This window comes from Urocitellus parryii, chromosome 3, assembly GCF_045843805.1.
Source record: "Urocitellus parryii isolate mUroPar1 chromosome 3, mUroPar1.hap1, whole genome shotgun sequence".
Classification (NCBI taxonomy): Eukaryota; Metazoa; Chordata; class Mammalia; order Rodentia; family Sciuridae; genus Urocitellus; species Urocitellus parryii.
In genome coordinates, this window is record NC_135533.1 from 56759472 (window position 1) to 56775444 (window position 15973).

The 15973-nt window shown below is 39.9% G+C and overlaps 1 pseudogene; it reads left to right on the forward strand.

The window, feature by feature from the left end:
• Nucleotides 1-15117, forward strand: part of LOC113187776 (transmembrane protein 126A pseudogene) — a 28020-nt pseudogene extending 12903 nt beyond the window's left edge.
• The last annotated feature ends 856 nt before the right edge of the window (nucleotides 15118-15973 follow it).

Below are 15973 nucleotides of genomic sequence, written 5' to 3' on the forward strand. Positions count from 1 at the left end.
GAGTTTCATAATCCCAGTTTTGACCTTTTGTGGAAACAGTTTTTACTGCATGTGGTCTAACTCCAGTATCCTAACTATGGACACTCCCAGGAGCCCCAGCAGGGCCTGCTAACCACTTTGCCTGAGTGAGGGGAAACCTTCAGTTGGTTCCCATCTCTAGGTGGGATGGTATTTTGCCCCGTGAACCCAATTAAGCAGTCCAAACCTTCACTCCCTTGCGGAAGGGCGAGTTGTGGGTGGCTGTGCTGCTGAGGCAAACAAATGGCTTGGCAGCAGGCCCAAGCGAGTGGGAGCAACTCAGTTGCTCGCACAGACAGGGCGTAGCCCAGGCGGCCGCACCGGAAGCTGGGTCCCAGGGGAGCGCCGTGTGACCCGCCGAGGTGCAATTCGGGGCTCCAGAGTCCGGAATATCCTAGGGTTTAGCCCGGGGGAGGCCAGAAGTAAACTGTAATCCGATCCTATCCTTGGGGTTGGGGGAAAGGAAAGCTGGTCTGGCCTGGCAGCTTTGTGGCAGGAGCTCCCCTACCGCCGTCGTTTTCTCTGAGGAATGCCAGAAACGCACTTCCGCCTCGCAGGGCTTCCTCATGGCGGTGCTTCCGCTTTCAGACCTAGGGCTTTATTTAGCCTTCGCGTGCCTAATTCCCTTTCTTGGTTTAACCCTTTCTGCACCTAGTACCCGCCCCCCCCCCGCCCGCCAAAAAAAGTAGGCAATACAGTATCATTTCGAACATTCCCTGATCTTGAAGCAGTTGATTCACTCTCTTTAATACCCTGCCACAGCCACCATCTTCAGGACCTAGTGGTGGCCAGTCTGTGCTCACTGTCCATTGCTGAAGGGAAGTAGTCATTTACCAGGGCGAGGTTGCCTACACCTGTAATCCTAGCAACTCAGGAGGCTGAAGCAGGGGGATCACAAGTTTGAGGCCTGCCTCAATAATCTAGCAAGACCCTAAGCAATTTAGACCATCTCAATTAAAAGGGGGGAAGGGCTGAGCCTGTAATTCAATGGCAAGGCACCCTTGGTTTCAATCCCCAGTACACTCCCCCCTTTCCCCCCTCCCGCCCCGCGGGCAACAGAAAAAAAAAAACAAAAACGTTTTATGCTGCTTGGCTAAGAGAGGTAGAAGCAATAAGCTCTCCTATGGGAGTGACCGGAATACTTGAAATCCAGCTCCTCGCCACTCCTTAACAGCTATGTACAAATTTGAAAAAGTTACTTTTCTGAGTTTCATTGTTCATTTGTTAGATTTGTTGGATGGATTAAATGAGAATGTATGCAGAGCCTTTAGAAACTATATACCCAGTATCTGACCAAATAAAAAGCTTAGATAAAATAACGGGTCTGGAGTTGTAGCTTAGTGGTAAAGCATAAGTTTAACTTGCCGGATGCCCTGGGTTCAATCCCTAGCACCACAAAGAAAGAAAATGAAAAACTGGGGATATGTTCAAGTTTTTCTCGAATGTATTAGGTATGAAAAGTGCTTTTGATTCACCGTGTCCATGGAAGAAAGCATGGGTGTGGTCTAATACTGGTAATTCAGGAGCAGGTGTTTTTTCCACAGGTCTTTAGTATGTTTGGCAGCTCCCAGTTCCTAAGGAAATTTCCCTTTTTATTCAACTTATCCCTTTTTGCAGGGCTTTGTTTCTGAATGAATATCATCTGGGGGTGATGGAGAAGCCATAGTTTGGTAACATTCTCGTGGGGGTTTTTTGTTTTGTTTTGTTTTGTTTTTTCCACAAGGAAAACAGATGAAGAGGTCTGTCCTCTTCCCACCTGCATTTTAGGCTTTTGCCTGATAGCAAGCCATAATGTTTCCCAACTCTTACTATGCTGCAACCACCCTCTCCCCTTTTAATTTTTTGTTCATTGCTTCCTGAACAGCGAGCTGGGTTTAGCTAGGTACAGATTAGGGGATATTTTCTTTCTCTCTCTCTCTCCCTCTCTCTCTCTCCCTCCCTCCCTCCCTCCCTCTAAAGAGCAAGCTGGGCATGGTGGCTCAGGCCTGTAATGCTGGCCACTCAGAAGCATGTGGCAGGAAGATCATTAGAGGCCTGCCTCAGAAATTTAGTGAGGCCCTAAGCAACTTAGTGTGAGATTATTATTTCCCATGAGAAAGAAAAAACTACAAATTTGTGACTCCATGATCCACTGTGTCTTGAAATATTGAGGGATAAGTAGAACTTTTCCCTTCCCATTGTTTATTTTGTTTTCAGTTGCTTTCTACAAAACCCTGCAGGGCTCCAAATCCTTGTTCCTTCAGACAATATTCTCAGTGACCCATAACTGAGTCTAAATGATACTAAATATAATCTGTGATGATAAAGGTTAGAAAAGCATTTAGGTTTGAGGCTGCAGTGATTGAGAAAGGCATATGGAGTTACACATTTCTTGTAATATAAAAATTCTTAAGTTATTTATCCCAATAAAAATGTAAAAGAATAATGAAATGATGGCTAGGAGTATGGCTCAGTGGTAGAGCACTTGCCTGGCATTTGAGAGGCCATGGGTTCACTCCCTAGCCCTGAACAAGGAAAAAAAAATTAATGATGTAGAAAGATGGACAAATAATATATACAAGATAATCCTGTTTTGCCAAAAAAAAAAAGTTATTGTATGTACATGAAAATAATTTCCTCTGGCAGGCATGATGCTACACACCTATAATCCCAGCAGTTCAGGAGGATCACAAGCTCAAGGCCAGCCTCAGCAACTTAGCAAGACCCTGAGCAACTTAGTGAGACCCTGTCTCAAAGTGGGCTGGAAATGTAGCTCAATGGTAAAACAGCCCTGGGTTAAATCCTCAATGCCAAAAAATATAAATAGATAATAATTTCCTCTGGATATTGAGCTATTGGAATAATGAATATTTTGTCATTGTTTTTCTATTTAGATGGGGACGGGGGTCTGGCTTTGTTTTCCCAGGCTGGCCTCTACTCATAATCCTCAACTTCTGTCTCCCAGCAACTGGCATTATAAACATGCCACCACACCCTAATGATAAATAAGAATTTTATTACTTTTTATTTTTAATACATTCTGGAGTAATAATGTATTACTTTGAAATAATGGAAACAATAAAAGTTACTTTATAAATCTTTGTTACAAGAAATGGGTATTTTGTTAACTTCTCAATTTTTGTAGAGGAAAATAATGTAATTTTGTTAAATGAATAAATAGAAATCTTTAAAAACTGGAGTTATCTCTAAAAGATGTTGTCTTTGGAGTTTGAGGATGAGGTATTGTTTCTTTCATTTTATTCTCTTGCATTGCATGTTTTACTTTGCTAAAATAAAAGATGAAACAAAATGTGTCTCGGTGTAGTATTTTAAAATTTATTTTCATCCTGGTTACCCTACCCTTTCCCTTTGCCACTCAGCAGGCAGATCAAAGAAAACACCTAGTGAAAGACAATTTGAATAACAGTCATAACAAGTAGAGACAAATTGTGAATTGCTCTATATAAAGCATGATGTTTTGTTTATCTTCCCTTTCCTCTTTTTTTTAATTGAGGAGTGGGTATATAGCTTCTCAGTTCATATAAACTACATTATACTCTTTACTCTTATGAGGGCCTTTTAAATCAAAACAGTTGTCACAGTTTGTGTATTCAGCGCCCTCTAGTGCATTATTTTTTGAATTACAAAAGCATAATTTATCCTTGCTAAGCTGGTAGGAAAAAAAATGTAAACTTCAGTCCATCTTTCCACTGTGATTTATTTTCCTAAGATACCTATCTACACCTACATGCCTTTTCTTAGCCAAGAGATGCAGTAGGCTGCAATTTTTCTCAACTGTAAAGTAAGCATGAAAATCCTAAGTACCAGAGTTCCTCTGAAGATTAAATGAGTAAATACATGAAATGAGGTTGCCTGGCACATAGTAGGGGCTAGATAAATGCAAACTTTTTTGGGGGGGGGGCGGGGTGTAGTGCTCATAATGGAAACCAGGGTCTTGGTTATGCTAGGCAAATGCTCTAATCCCAAGACCCTGATTGTTTTTCCAAATATAAATTCAGTCAATTCTATGCATGATTGAAGCCAAATAAATTCATCTTGGTTCAGGTGTCCTAATTATAATCTAGTTGGGGAGTGTAAGGAACATTAAAGAGTAATCAGAAAGTAAAGAATAAAAGCCTAGAAATAGGGGCTGGGGTTATGATTCAGTGATAGAGCGCTCGCCTAGCTTGTGTGAGGCACTGGGTTCGGTCCTCAGCACCACATAAAATAAAGGTATTGTGTCCATCTACAACTAAAAAAGATTTATGTTTTAATTATTATTTTTTTTTTTAGGTGTAGATGGACACAACACAATGCCTTTATTTTTATGTGGTGCTGAGGATCGAACCTGGGTCCTGCCTGTGCTAGGCAAGCGCTCTACCGCTGAGCCACAATCCCAGCCCAAAAAAAGAAATCTTTAGAATTATCTCTAGACTTTTTTTTTTTTTTTTCCAATCTAGTCCCATCTTACTGAGTTACTTCATGCCAATTCTGAAGTCAGGGATCATGTTAAATTTCTGTGTATTCTTCCTGGTGCATATAATTGTGCAACCTCAACAATATTTCTTGTTTTAATATTCAAGATCTAACTTTAGTCCAGAGGATTTTTCAATAGAGTAACTTCTGAACAGGATCTGTGTTATCAATGTGCAAGAATAAAAGAAATGTAAACCAAATTAATTTTCTCATAAACAGCTACCAGTTAATCTTTTATTGAGCTTTTATCAAGGTCTAGACACTACCAAGCAATTTGCATACATGACTTCTTACTTTCACAAACATTCAATAAAGGAAAGGGACTATCCCTGTTTTTCCAAGGAGAAAGCTGCACTGACACTGATAATAATTGATAGTCATACTTAAATCTGAACCTACCTCTTGAGTCTACAAACATAACACTCCATGAGAAACTTTCCAAAGGAAGAACTTTTTAAGTTAAGCAGTTTTCAGAAGTGTATTCAAGGAGAATCTTGGCACTCCTCTCAAGCACCACACCAACAGTTTTAAGCCTGCTTTTTCAAGAAAGCCCTCCTATCCATCCTTGCCATAATGATAATTATCGCATTTATTTGGTATCTCGGTTTTCAAAGGTGGTATCATGTTTTCTAGAAACCCTTTGCATTTGTCATTAACTGAACCTCCAAGCTGGGAGCAAGTTCTTTATTGGCAGAAGACTACAGCTGCTATTATTTACCCTCCAGGGGATAAAAAGCAAACCCCAAGCCTTGGAGCTGGGAACATGGAGCTCTGGCTGTGCAAGCATATAAAGAAATTTAGACAAAGGGGGAGGGGAGGCTCACATTCTGGCCATCCTGGTTGTATAGGGCCATAAGCTTTCCTGCTGGAAGCTGTACCACAGACCCAAAAGCTCCATCTGGGTTGGCAAAACTACGTTCACCAGTCCTTGAATGAGCCGTTCCTATCTATGCTCATTGCCTGTTCCAAATGTCATCTCCTTTCATTGCTTTTCCTCCAACTTTCCTTCCTGACCCCCATCCTCAACCCTAATCAGTTTTCCTCTTTAAAAGCTTCCTCCTGGTTTACACCGTAACCTCTTTGAAGGATTGCAGAACCAAAGTTTGTGTGGGCTGAAGGTTATAAATCAAAGGCATAGACAGGCAGTGTTGGGGAGGAGACTCCGAAAGAGTGGAGAGGCAGCAACTTCAAAACAAATGGACTTCTTTCATCCCGTTAGGATTTTGATTTTTAAGGTCTACTGTTGTGGAAGAGCATGTCACCATAAGCTAGGGTTTCTGGAACTTTGGAGAAAAGCAAAGCAGGAGTAGAGTGTTGCCCATATGTCTTCTGTAACAGTTTCAGCAAAACTGGCCTAAAGAAGCCTCAGTTTCTTCTTCAGCAGAATAGGTATCACATTTCAAAAGTGGCTTTAAAGCATAGTGGCATCAACCATTCGATAGTTTATCCATAATTAGAAATTTCACCAAAGGACAGAAGAGGTCAGATTTTGAAAGAGCTGACTGAATGTCATTTAAGAAAAGTTGAAGTCTCCAGTTTTCCATTAACTGTTAATGGGGGAGATCCAAAAACAGAATTACACTGGGACTTTAATTTTCATTTGCATTTGGCATTATGAGGCATTTGAGTAATGGTGCCCATGGTTCTGGAAATTTACAACTGTTTACAGCCAATAACAAAGCTACTCATTGAAGATGTTGACAAGCCTGGAATGCTGTCAAATGATTTTTCCAGCCTCCGGACCAACTCTGCTTATTGAGGCCTGGAAACAAAATGGGTTTTGGCTTTAGATAGAAGGAGGTTTATTATTATTTTTTTTTTTTTAAAGATAGAGTGAGAGAGAGAGAATTCTTCAATATTTTTTAGTTTTTGGCGGACACAACATCTCTGTTGGTATGTGGTGCTGAGGATCGAACCCGGGCCGCATGCACGCCAGGCGAGCGCGCTACCGCTTGAGCCACATCCCCAGCCCTAGAAGGAGGTTTAAATCCTGATACTGCTTTGCAAATTTTTAGATTTCTCACTTGAAAAATAAAAAATAAAATCTTATTTTGTTGTATTTTTTTTTAATTCTTTTTTTTTTTTTAATTCTTTTTTTTTTTTTTTTTTTTTGTGTGTGTGTGTGTGTGTAGTCCTAGGGATTAAACCCCAGAGGTGCTCTGCTACTGAGCTAAATCTCCAGTCCTTTTCATTTTTTGTTTAGAGACAAAGTCTTACTAGTATCGGCCCAGGCTGGCCTCCAACTTGTGACCCTCCTGTTTCAGAGTTACTGGTATTACAGGTGTGAAAAATAGGGAAAATGAAATAATATCAAGTACCTTGACCATGGAATTAGAGAATGACCTCAAAAGTTGTGAGGGTATGCCCAAAGCCATGAAATATATGTAGAATTCAATCACCTAGTTCAACTTTCCCCCCACCCAGGGATTGAACCTGGGGTGCTTAGCCACTGAGCCATCTCCTCAGCCCATTTTATATTTTGAGAGAGGATCTCAGTCACTGAAGCTGGCTTTGAACTTGTGATCCTCAGTCTCCCAAGCCATATTATTTTAACTTCTAAGTAATTTGGATTGAGAACTTCTGTGAGTGGACCAGAGTTGCTAATTACTTGGGTTGGGAAAGCTATAGATCATAAAGGGGGCCCCAAAAGATCCAGGAAGATCACACCAGAATCACCTGCTAAAAATCTCTGGCTGATGAGCAACCTCAACTCACATGGTAAACATACTTTGTGTTCCAAAGACCCATCCAAAAAAATCAAAAATAAGTTGCTACTCACTAGAGGATCCATGGCTACATGAATGGACACTGAAGTTTCTTAATAGATCTAGTCTAACACCTTGATTAAAACCTGGTAAGAGGGAGGCCCTGAATTACAGGCACCAGCAAACTATACCCCAGATTCCTGACTCAGAAACTGTGAGGTAAGTGTTTTAAGCTGGTTTACAAGAAGTTGCTGCTGTACAGTTTAGCCTTAGTTATTTTAACCTACCTTATGTGGTAATATATGAACAATTCTCGATTCTTTTATATTTATACCATATGGCAGATGTGGCCTTGAGTTTTCTACATTGCCTGAGAGGCCAGATGACAAGAAGACTCATTTGGGTAGTCTTCCTACATGAAACCATTTACACCACATGCACAAATTCTGAATTGTGGCTGTAGGAGAAGGGGTAATTAGAATCAGGCAGAAAGAACTGAACACTGCCCAAGCATCCATGATCTGAAAACAAGCTGAAGTTCTACAGTTTCCTTACCATCCCTGTGATATCACTTGTCCGAATTAAAGAGTCATTCTTGATCACTGAGTAGATTTGGGTTTTAAGACCATAAACAGAAAGTTTGGTTAACTAATCAAACATTCTTTCCAAAGAGCATGTTTGTTTTCAAGTCAGGGAAGTCTGAGCAATATTCTGCTAAATGTTTAGCTCTGGTATTATTTAGGATACAGATTCAACCATTGTAACAAACAGATGCCAACAACGGGCCCAGTTCCTTCTCTTGTGCTACCATCCTCAACACATGATTTCCATGTCACATGCTCCCACTCTCAACTCTGCGCCCCAGCAGAAAGGGGGAAGGTAAAGACACACTCCTCTTTAAGAACAACAGTCTGGATGTTGCATACATTGCTTATCTTGTCTATGGCCTAGCTAGCTGGCTGGGAAACCCATAGTAATGTGTTGGGCTAACTTTCTATCTCTAGAAGGGACCAGGTGTAACAGTGCCCACCTGTAGTTCCAGCTGCTTAGGAGGTTGAAGCAGAAAGATCACTTGAGCCCAGGAGTTTAGAAGTTCAAGAAGTTGCTGCTTTATGGTTTATCCTTTCATTTTAATTTGTGCTATGTGCTAATGCATGAACAATTATAATTATCAATACTTCATTTGAATTCACACTATGGCTTGGCACAGTGGCACATGCCTGTAATCCCAGCAATTTAGGATGCTGAGGCAGGGTCTCAATAATTTAGCAAGGCCCTAAGCAACTTAGCAAGACCCATCTCAAAATAAAAAGGGCTGGGGTTGTAGCTCAGTGGTAAAGTGCTCCTGAGTTTAAATTCCCTTTATCAAAATGGGTACCACATGGCAAATGTGGCCTCAAGTTCTCTACATTGTCTGAGAGATCAGATGGGCAATATAGCAATGCCCCATCATGAAAAGTGCATATTGAAGAATAACAGTTTCTGCCATGGTTCGGAAGGGAAGGCATGGTTTTGACTCCACACATACCTAATTAATAATTCAAAGTACTAAGCTAGAAGCCTACTGAGTTTATTATGTAAAGAAAACGTTAGCCAGGCCCAGTGATACATACCTATAATCCCAGCTACTCAGGAGGCAGGAAGATTGCAAGTTTGAAGCTAACCTGCCCAACTTAATGAAAACCTGTCTCAAAATTTTAAAAAGGTTGGAGTTGTATCTCAGTAGTAGAGCACTTGCTTAGCATGTGGAAGGTCCTGGATTCAATCCCCACTACTGCAAAAAAGGAATGAAGGAAGAAAAGAAAATGATAAAAACTAGAGACGTTTTTATACTATTCATTATTGTTGGTTAGCAGAAAATATGAATCACTAAGAATTTAAGAATTACCATCATGAGACTCCATCACCCACTGATAATGATTTATGATTCTGATGCCTTCTGATAAAAATGTATACATCCATAACACAGAATCTCCTGCTGGTGATTCACATTAAATGACAAATGGTATTGCGTGTTGGATAGGGTGGGGAAAAGACTTTAACCTGTCATAACAATTAAAAGAATATAGAAATTGAGAGATTTGGGGCTGGGATTGTGGCTCAGCGGTAGAGCGCTCACCTAGCACAGGAGGGACCTGGATTCGATCCTTAGAACCACATAAAAATAAAGGCATTGTGTTGTATCCATCTACACCTAAAAAATAAATGTTAAAAAAAAGAAAGAAATTGAGAGATCTGTTTGGATTTTAGTTCCACATTCTAAATGACTATAATGTGACCCTGAACAAATAACTAAAATTCTTTTTAAATTATTTTTATTTTAATTTAACATTTACAGTACTGGAGATTGAACCCAGGGGAACTTTACCACTTGGCTACATCCCCAGCCCTTTTTATTTTGAGAAAGGGAGGGTCTCACTAAGTTGCTGAGGCTGGCCTCAAATTTGTGGTCCTCCTACCTCAGCCTCTGGCATGCACCATGGAAACAGGCCAGTAAATAAAATTCTTAACGTTTCCATTTCCCATCTGTAAAATGGAAATTACTGTATTTGTCATAGGGGGCTAGACTACTGCAGTGTGCCACCATGCCCAGCTGAAAAATTATTTATATTTGGTGTTTCCAATCCCCATCCCCACTTTTAGATAATTATGAAAGTCAATTATTCCTTCTTCTATCCCTTCAGGTATTCTTGGGCACCCACCATGTGGCCAGAATTGAGAAGGAAGGGCACACCAAAATGTTCTGAGAAATGTCAGCTGCAATACATTCATGAAGGGCTACTAGCAAGGGGTGGGTGCCAGCTGGTTGCTGTGCACACCTGTAATGCCAGCGACTCTGGAGGCCGAGGCAAGAGGATCAAATGTTTGAAGCCAGCCCTGGCAACTTTTGAGACCCTGTCTCAAAAAAAATAAAAAGGACTGGGAATGTAACTCAGAGGTAAAATAACCTTGGTTCAAGCCTCAGTACTGAAAAAGAAATGGAAAAATAAAGAAGAGACTGCCAACTGCCCATAGCATTCTTTTGGGGGGCAGAGGCAGTGGATACTGGGAAATGAACCTAGGGCTTCCTGCAGGTGCTCTACCTCTGAGCTATATTCCCAGCTCAAGATCTCCCTTCGTACCTCTTCCCCAGGGCCAAGAGGAGTCAAAACAGTCTGCTGGAGGATGCTGCCATTTTACCCTGCACCAGCTCCTCAGCCCTATCAGCCCAAACTCTACTAATGTACCAATCAGCATTTCCTGGTTTTATCTAATCTCTTCTATTTGCTCCACCCTCTGAGAAGGAAATAGGAAAACAGATTTGCAGAAGTTGGTAAAATCTAGTGTCAGAAGGCAGGGTTCCATTTCTAATCCAAGAAAAACTTCCTGTTTTGTTAAGACTTTTCTTAAGAGCGGAAACTAGCTCTCTCAAATGAAAACCACAATAATTCGCTAATGTGTACTGTGTATTTAGCAAGCCTAAAATACAAGAGGGGATTGGTGAAGAGAAACCATCAGCTGAACGCCCCCAACTGAGCAGAGTTTCTCCTCACTTCCCCACCACCACTGCCTGAAGGAACAGGGACAACTAGGGGAGTAGAAAAGCATTTGGGACAACCTGGCAAAGTAACCCAGCAAAGCCTCAGTGGTCACTCAAGGACTGTGTTACTCAGATTGCTCATCCTTTATCCAGATGGAATTAAATTTTTACAAAACAAAACAGAAAAGCTGCTGTGTTGGCCTACAAATTAACCCCAGGATTGGTTCAACACATGAAGTTTATGTCTTGCTTTCCTTATGTAACCAATACAGCTGGTGGTGGAGTAGGAAGTAGAGACAAGAGGATTCTATTCAAGAGCCCTGGATGACAGACATTTGGAGCTGTATTACTAGAGCTTAAGACCTCCACCATCCTGGCAATAGAAGAAGAAAATACATGGAGAATTCACACCTGCACTTCTGTGCTTCAGCCTGGAAGTGACAGTTTCTCAGTGGTTATAAAAACAAACAGGGGGCTGGATAGATGGGAAAGCATATAAATATTTGGTAAGTAATAAATACCTCTTCCCTAGCATCCTTTGGGGGTTGGGGAAAGTGCATACTGGGGACTGAACCCAGGAGCTTTCTACCACTGGGCTATAGCTCCAGCCCCTTTTGAGACAGGGTCTCACTAGGTTGCCTAGCCTGTCCCCAAATTTATGATCCCCCTGCTTCAGCCTCTGGAGTTGCTGGAGTTTCAGGTGTGCACCACTATGCCTGACTTCCTAGTAGCCTTTTAACGCTTCAAGCATGCTACAACATGTTGTAGCAGCTCAGAATCCTAAAAGGATCACTTGTCTCATCTAAGGTTCTTTCTTATTTATTGAGCATCTTAACGTCTCTGGTCAAAAATAGCCTGCCCCATTTAAGGGTGGATTCTACATAAGGACTTCACTCTCAAAAGTTTCTCTCTCTCTCTCTCTCTCTCAGTTCTCTCTCTCTCTCTCTCTCTCTCTCTCTCTCTCTCTCTCATTTTTTTTACCTAATTAGCTAGTCCACAGGAACTAGCAGTTCAGCATGATCTCACAGAATGTTGTTGGGAGACTGACACAGCTTGGTATCCCTGGAAGCATGGATTGATCAGTCACTGGAATCAAAGCTAGTTTTTGTTTTTGTTTTTTTTTTTTTAATCATGGAATTGTAAGCCATCCACATGTAATTCAACTTAAATGACAACATAAAACTGAAGAATTGTTCTCTGAAGGATAGTTGACCAAAATTGTTTCAAATACATTATGATTCAAGCCTCCTCTTGCAAGAGTTGACTCATGTTTGACTCTAGGCCAGTGTCTTCATGCCCAGGGAGGATTCTCTGTACTCATAATAATTACTAATTAGTTATATACACAGTCATATACCTATGATGAAGTTCTCATGAACAAACTTGTATGCCCTTACCAGGAAGCAAAAAGATTCACTTTCTGTGTGATAGCTCATCCAGTTCTTAAATTTATCTGCCTTCCCCTCTTGCTCCTTGCTTTGGGAACATTTTGTCATTCACCAAAAAGGCAGGAGAGAGCAAAGGAAATACAGATGAGTAGGAAGCTCACTGACTTCACAGGGCGGTTCTCAGTCACTTTGTTTTACTTGGCCTGCTTCAGAGTTGTTTGGGGACACATGAGGTTCTCCAACCATGAGGCCCTTTCCAGACCTGGTTTCCCCTTGGAATGACACATTATCCTCCCTTCAAATGTGGCAATTGTAAATTCCTGCATGGGGAGCAGCAATTGCTTTGAATTACACACTATTTGAATAACCCAGTATGGAATTAACAAGGCCTCATTGTTCTTCAGTACTTTATTGAAATCTGCTATAGTAATTTCTAGTGACATTATATTCCCCTGCCTTGCATTTGACTATGCAAAGGAATAGGGTTTTTTTTCCTCCATATTGTAATTGGTTATTTTTAATTTTATATGTAATAAAACTTCTTTTTACCATTTTATCAACACTGAACAGGAAGAAATAATAGTATCGGGGTTTTTCATTTCACTTTTTTCTTTCCATTTCCCCCTCTTTGGCATCTCTGATATGATCCCTCACCTTAAAAGTTTCTCAAATTTGGGGTGTCCAAAATAGTACTTCATGACTGCTATATACACACAGTATATCCACACAATTTAGGATTCTCCCCCCTTACAATTTGAGTATATGCTCTTTCTTAAATAGACCTCAGGAGCACCAAATCAATCAATAATCACCCCTGGCTCGTGACACACTACTCATCATTGGTCTAGAATGCTATCTTAAATGTGTTTTTATGACAACTCAAGGCAAACAATCTAGATTTACTCTTCAAATTAAAAACAATTATTTGGGTGAAGTGACACATGGCTAGTTACAGCGACTCCTGAGGCTGAAGCAGGAAAATCATTTGAGCCCCAAAATTGAGGAAGCCTGGGCAACAGTAAAATGCTATTTTTGTTTGTTTTGTTTTCTTTCTCCTAGTGGATTGAACCCAGAGGCCCTCTACCACTGAGCTACATCCCCAAGTCCTTTTTAATTCTCTTTTTAATTTTGAGACAGGGTCTCAAAAATTTGCTAAGACTGGCCTCAAACTTGCAATCTGGCCAAGCATGGTGGCACACACCTGTAATCTCAGCAGCTGGGGACAGGAAGATCGAAAATTCAAAGCCAGATGCAGTAATGGTGAGGCACTAATCAACTCAGTGAAACCCTGTCCCTAAATAAAATACAAAATAGGACTGGGAATGTGGCTCAGTAGTTGAGTGCCCCTAAATTCAATCCCGGGTACCCGCCCCCCCCCAAAAAAAAGCAAAAAACTGGCAATCTTCCTGTCCTTCCCTCCCAAATCACTGGGATCATAGGCATACTACTATGCTCAACTAAGACCCCATTTCTTTAAATTAAAATTTTTTTCAAAAAGTTTCTCGCTTGTAAATTTTTTAATCATCTGCAGATAAAACTTAACAACCAATAGTAAATCTATCAATATTTACTTCCTAACTAAAATTATTTGTAACAGAATCAAAATTGAATCTGTCTATAATGACAAAGTCTAAAAGTAAGATCAATAAAAATATTGAAATCAAGATGTAACAAGACTTTAAGTAATCACATTTTGATTAGACTTTTATAAAGGTTAGAATAGACCCTTATAAAGGTTTCTGATTGAGAGAATGTGAATCAGTGTATTAGGGCCATCATGGAATCTTGTAGCCCAGTGAAGTCTGATAAAGGTCATGAAGATAAAAGCCAACTTGCAGCCCAAATAACTACTGAGAAAATTTCATACCCCATTAATAGGTAATGAAGTAAAATCTATACACCACTGAATAAAAATATAAATTCTGCTTAATAATATAAAATTTTAGGCCTACATTGCTTTTACTCCCCCAGAAAATGTTTTTCAAATCTGAAAAGGAATAATCTTAACTCACTTGTCCCCAATAACTTCTCAGATCTTGTGCCTAGGTTGAAACTTTAGTGTCAGGAGAATTGGAAGATATTTTTGATACAGTTATACTATCAGAAGTATAATGATTTTTTAAAATTTACTGAACCCAGAGGTGCTTTACTATTGAGAGACAACCTCAGCCCTTTTTTGTTTTTTACTTTGAAATAAGGTCTTACTAAGTTGCTTAGTGTAGCTTCCAACTTATGATCTTCCTGCTTCTGCCTTCCATGTAGCTGGGAGTATAGGGATGTTCTCCTGTGCCTGCCTAATAATTTTTTTTTTTTAAATCTTGAGATGGTGGAAGATGGCTGTGCCGGGAAGAGTGGAATAAAGGTTATATCTTAAGCCCTAGCATGTTAGAGGAAGAACTAGGGAGAGGCACCAGCTATTGAGAAGAGAGTAATAGGGTCAAGATAGAAAACTATAAACCACATGATACTATCAAGGAAAATTCAGTTTTTGATATGATAGCCAGAAAAATTGAACAACTACTAGAAGCAGAAAGGAATCTACTTGAACATGGATCCACATACGTTGGACTTAATGCTGCTTTCTGTGGCTGAATAGCAAACAGTCCTTTCCAGTGCATCTTACACATAACACAGGCTGGAATAGCTGCTGGCTTACCAACAGCAGTTCTCCCATTTTGACAGTGAATGCATCTTTCAAAGATTTTGTGAGTTTACCTTCGAATACAGGTGATTTGAATTGTGAAAACTGTACCGTGACACAGGGTGGACTTGTTGGTTTTGTTTTAGGAGGTCTGTACCCTGTGTTCTTAGCTATGACTATAAATGGTGGCCTAGCAGCCAGGTATCAATCAGCCCTGCTACTAGACAAAGGAAACACCTTAATTTACTGGATTAAAATTTCTAAGCCTATCTTCAGAAAGATGTTATTTCCCATTTTACTTCAGACTATGTTGGCAGCATAGGGTCTAGACCATATAAAGTACTTATAAAAGCCCTTCAGTTACCTCAACCTGGCCTAGAAATTCACTGATTTCGAGCAAATGTGTATACAAAAATAAAATTGTAAAGATAGCCTGTCTCCTAATGTTAAAAATAAACATAAACTTGTAATTTACCTTAAGAGTTATGATTCTGGGGCTGTGGCTGTGGCTCAGTAGCAGAGCACTGCCTAGCATGTATGAGGCACTGAGTTCGATCCTCAGCACCACATATAAATAAATAAAAAATAAAGGTACATCAACAACTAAAATATTTTTAAAAAGAGAGGTATAATTCTGGGACCTACAACAAAAGGCTACACACAGAGCAACAAAGGGACTCCAGATGCCCACTTAATACATTAAGCATTGAATTTGGACTGTAACAAGAGAAAAAATACAGAAATTTTCCATGAAGACTTTACGAAGTCAAACAGGAAAATTAAAACAAAAATTGATATAGTAAAAAAAAAAAAATCTTTAGATGGTGACCATGAATGCTTAAAAAAAAAAAAAAGTCTGTAATCTGTACTGAAAGGATTTTATCCTATACAGTTGCATGCCAGCTTCTCCCATTTACAAACCAGAGGCTTTCTTTGAAGAATTTCCTATTAGAAAAAAATAAAAAGAAGTGGTCATGGCTGCTGTCAATAATTTCATTAGCAAGAAGATAGATTGAAACAAGTTCCCTAAAGGAATTAGCTCTAAATTGAGGTGTAGATGAAATCTAGTGGCACACAAATGAAGCTGGATGAGCCTTTTATAGACCCTTGATTCAAAGGTAACATAAACAAAAAACCCAGTAAGATTTAAAAACAACAAAAATAAATAAAAACCCAAGTCCAAAATCATGTAGTAATTTATAGGGAAGCAATACATATTTTAAATTATACCCCCAAAAGCTGTTAA